The sequence below is a fragment of the Berghia stephanieae genome, chromosome 14 (genome assembly GCF_034508935.2).
Source record: "Berghia stephanieae isolate SIO BIC M18660-M18661 chromosome 14, UCSD_Bste_1.3, whole genome shotgun sequence".
Classification (NCBI taxonomy): Eukaryota; Metazoa; Mollusca; class Gastropoda; order Nudibranchia; family Aeolidiidae; genus Berghia; species Berghia stephanieae.
The window spans coordinates 18670718-18675717 of NC_088373.1; the positions used below are offsets into that span (position 1 = coordinate 18670718).

At 34.8% G+C, this 5000-nt stretch overlaps 1 protein-coding gene across 2 annotated transcripts in view; it reads right to left on the reverse strand.

Annotated features, from left to right (window-relative positions):
• LOC144960112 (ammonium transporter Rh type A-like) overlaps positions 1-5000 on the reverse strand; it is a 34567-nt gene that overhangs the window by 20791 nt on the left and 8776 nt on the right. The window contains exon 1 of one of the 2 annotated variants that reach the window (XM_078893080.1): positions 1-69. This exon is cut by the window's left edge and continues 344 nt beyond it. The exons of the other annotated variant lie outside the window; for it this stretch is intronic. The gene's annotated coding sequence lies outside the window, so the exon portion shown is untranslated. Of the gene's footprint in view, positions 70-5000 lie in introns of those variants that run through there. 2 annotated transcript variants of the gene reach the window in all.

Consider the following 5000-nt stretch of genomic DNA (forward strand, 5'->3'; position numbering starts at 1 on the left):
TTTGGAAAAACGTTCTTCAACTATATTTTTGTAGGGGTAAATCTCCCTATCTGTAAAATGCTTTATACTATTATGATGAATAAACAATTTAAACTTACAAAACACTATTTTTAAAAATTGAATATTTAACCCTTTTAAAGCGAGACTACTTTTCTAATACACTATCATTTCCTTGAATAACAATATGAAATTGAATGTAATCTTCAATTTAATTACATTACATTTACAGATTAAATGGACGTTTCGGTTTTCCCCTTTATCAACAAAACAGGATGAATGAAACACTACCTTTCCCATACTATGACGTCATAGAAAATCACCCGATTTACTTCAAATAAAGATTAAAATGCTCCAGTGAGCATATTCTTTCAGAACCCCCCCCCCCCCCCACCCTAAATGTAAATGCAAAATTTTGACTTTCCGACTGATTACGTCACGCACCGAAACATAATTTAGTAATCCAAGACTTGTTACAGGATAATTACATTCCGCTTGTAACGGGTTAAAGTGTCAATAGCATTTGACGGAGAAGAGTAGCTATTGGTAAAATGTGACCATCGTCTCAAAACGGGATTATGTCGGGATGAACCTGATACTCAAAAGTCAAAATGAATGCTAAAATGGTCGAAATTTCGATGTATTGGTTCTGGTAGCCTGAAATATGATATTCATTCTCCTCAATAAAACATTTAAAACTCAACCCAAGTCTGATATTTCTGGTTATAAATTCAATTTTCAGCACCTTAACCATCCCGACATAATACCGTTTTTAGGCGAGGGGCCACAAATGCACAACGCCGAATATCTTGAGAATAACACAAAACTAAATTCGACGTGATTAATTGATAATAAGACCATACAAAATCAACGATCCAAACCATAAGACTTTACAAATCAAATATCATCTGATAAAGAAAATGATGAACATGACGATAAATTAAATGATATAAATTTTTACACACTGCTGAGATATGACACATTTTATAGACTGTTTATGACCGACGTGCAATAAAATTTCTTTTCACAAAAGAGTTTCGTTACGAATATCGGGCAACAATCTGTAGAATTCGATATCGCTTTACGACGGCGGTTAGAAGAATTAGTTGAGCTGAGAGAAATATTCGGATTCGCGTGGTTGATTATTTAAAAGATAGAAAAATATCAAATGAGTGACATCCCCATATTCATTTACAATATATTGTAAATGAATATGGGGTCTTCTCTAATACTACTCCTTCTACTACTACAACAACTACTACTACTACTACTACTACTACTACTACTACTACTACTACTACTACTATATACTACTACTACTACTACTACTACTACTACTACTACTACTACTACTACTACTACTACTACTACTGCTACTACTACTACTATTACTACTACTACTACTACTACTACTACTACTACTACTACTACTACTACTACTACTACTACTACTACTACTTCTACTACTACTACTACTACTACCGCAACTATACTACTACTACTACTACTACTACTACTACTACTACTACTACTCCTTCTACAACTGCAACTATTACTACTACTGCTACTACTAAAGAATTTCCAGTGTAAAATTCATTTTGGATACTGATATAACAAAATTACTAGTATTTTCTCATGTAAAAACAGCATAGATTATTGAAACGGTTTTTTGACAATTTAATTGTCCCAAACATGCTATCGATAAACGACATAAGATACAAAATAAGGCAGCCAGACTAATCATAACACTTAAACACATAAGGACGCACATGACTGCTATTTCAATAACCTTCACTGGCAGCCTGTTCGCCACACAATAGAGTACAAATTTATTTTATACACTTAAAAATGTTTTATTAATGTAGGTCCTTCTTGATAAATAGAGGTTCCTAAATAAGAAAATAAAATGGCGATTAAGATTAAGGGAGTAAATCTGACTCATGAAAATAAACCACACTTCGGCCTTTGGCCTTTGTCATGTAAACTCAAAAATGTTGGTGTTTACTTGAGAAAGGCCAAATGCCGAAACGTCGTTTATTTCTTACTTACAGGACCTTTTAGAAGTCCATACACCTAGTCGTGTTTTAAGGTCATCATGATGTCTTTAACAATTTTTACATCAGAGTTCTCATGGCATAATCTCCCTTCATCTGCCATTATTGTTAAATGTCCTGATAAGATTTCTTTTCAATTTAATCTTCCACTAAATGTGCTCAAAGCGCTTTACAAGGGGTCCCTGGTCAACAGCAACATTTAACATGTAGGACGGGACATGACGCCTGTTAGGCGATGTTGCAATTTTTCGGACAAAGACAACGCTGTTAACGGTCAGGTACTCATTTTACACCTGAGTACGGTGAGCTAATGTGAGTAAAGAGCCTTTTCCAAGGATTCAACTATGCGCCGAGCTTGCGGCTCGAACCCAGGACCTTCCGATCCGAAAGCGAGTGGCATACCACTACACCACATAGCCTCAAAACCACTTTTTTACCGAACGTAAAACCATTTCGAACTACAAATCGGTTAAAGGCCAAAGTTTCGTGAAGATGCAAGCGACAAATTTTCTCATTTTGATTTCTCTTGTACATCACAAAATTTAAAGAAAATAAATGTTTTGAAAAAAATCTATAAATACTAAAAACTGTGTTGTAGAGCTAATTTTGCTGAACAAGATTCTGTTTGAATGCACTTGTTACTTCTCTGTTTGAGTATGAGAAGTCTATTTTTGTGTCAGGCGGGAGTGAAGTTTTGCGGGAAATTCTAAAAATGGCTGGTAAGGAGAGAATTAACAGACCTGCTGATGTGTGCACTTTGCTTTGAACCTATTTCTTGCTCACTCGGGCTATATAAACATCCATTAATTTTTTAAAAACTTTAACCCTCTCCTTACCATTCAGTTTATTTTGTACATCACAATGATCTTTGTTTAATTAGCAACAACATAAAGTTGTTTTGTAGAGAGCGTGTTTGAGTTTAAAGAATCAATGTTTCTGCTGGGTAAGCCTGCCAGTATGGAAAAAAATATTGAAAATCATCGGTTCGGAGAGAGTTAAACCATATTGTTATTTTGATGGCCGGTACTTTTAATAAAGGTTGTATTAACACAGGCCTAACACATCGATCATTAACGCTCAGACATTCACTGTGTGTCAATCTAAATAATAATGGTCTGTAGTCTCATCTTCCAATCCTTATCTAAAGGTCCTTATCCAAACATGCCAACTACAACAACAAAAATCGTAAAAATACGAATTTTTTGTCTTCAACAACAGAAACAAGTAAACATTTTTGATTCAATACGACGTGTTAAAAAGAAGACATTCGGTGCCACAAAGCATCTATTCAGGGGTTTGAAGGCATATTTAATTCTGCTAATGGTCAAACATTAATTTGTAATGGTAATTATAAATAAATAAATAACAATGTGAAATTGAAAGGAAGCTTCAATTTAATTACAAAAACAGATCGAATGGACGTTTCGGGTTTCAGCTTTATCAACAAACAGGAAGAATTTAACACTACAGATGAATGAAATGGTGTAGTAGTGGCGTTGTTAAGATGAATTTTAAAAAAACATTGATATCTGTTTTCGTAATTAAATTGAAGCTTACATTCAATTTCACATTGTTATTTATTCATTCATTTATTTATTTCTTTGAGCTTCGAGCAACAACAATGACATTATAAAGTTAATTATAGTAACTTTTATTTCTTCCCTTTGAAAACTGCGAATTGTTAACATTTCAAGTAGGCAGGTCTGTCCTTATCTATCAATGGCAAATCATCTAACCAACCAGCTGTCACTTGCCAAAGGCGCAATAATAAATAAATAAATAATTCAACGAATATTAATATGAATAGCTCTCAACCGCAGTGCAGCGCCACACAAAATTAGACATTAGTGTTTCCTGTGTAAATAATGCCTTTTTAAGCGCTTTGAGGTTTCGACGAAAGGCGCTATAGAAATATGCTAATTATTTATTATTATTATTATTATTTAGACATGTGATATGTTTCTCATACAAAGAACAGTCTATAGATTTTGACAGCGAGGCTCGGCTCCCCACTGGTTTGGGACCCCTTGTAAATGGTCAGAACATATTCATTTTGTAGATTCATTCATTTCATCATTCAATCCTTTACATTCCCTATGGTACACATGTAAATGTTGCTGCTCATAGCTCGAAGAAATAAATAACAATATGAAATTGAATGTAAGCTTCGATTTAAGATAGGAAAACAGATGAAATGGACGTTTCGGGTTTCTCATTTATAAACAAAACAGGATGAATTAAATACTACAGACGAATGAGATGATGTGGTAGTGGCGTTGTTATAATCTTAACTTAAAGCGCTTTGAGCACATTTAGAGGATATTGCACTATATAAAAGTTCAGTTATTTTTGGTAATGTAATCCATCCGACCATTTACCAAGCTTATCACAGCTTGAATTGTGTGCGCCTGGCTTTTCTGACAAAAATGAGGAGACACTGTACCGTTGGCCCATCCATGTAATCGACGAAACACGTTGCAATCGTTAACTTATAGTCTGACACTAGAACTCTCTAGGACTGGCAGTTTGACGTCATTTTTTTTTTGGTTTCTGTAGCGTCTTGTGAGTTGTCGTTAGAAGAGCTCATGGAAACAAGTGATTCCATTGGTTGAACTATTGAATACAACTCACGATTTGTTTGCTTTTTTTTTTGTGGCCAAAGACTTGTCTTTTGGCGTCATATTTTGGTCAGTGTCAGGCTATAGATAGAACGTAGATGACGTCATTCAGGCCTTTGTTATTGTTTTTGCCATCCGCGTTTGTGTCTATAGATAGTATGCGCTTGGCGAAGAAGCTCACAACATTGCTATCCGGAAGTATAACGGACCAACACACAAAACTTTGTGTATCCATGAACGTTTATAGTCGGGTTGAAACAGTTCAGTGAGCATTACTCATAAACGCGGATGGCAAAAAACAATAACGAAGACCTGAGTGACGTCATCTTCG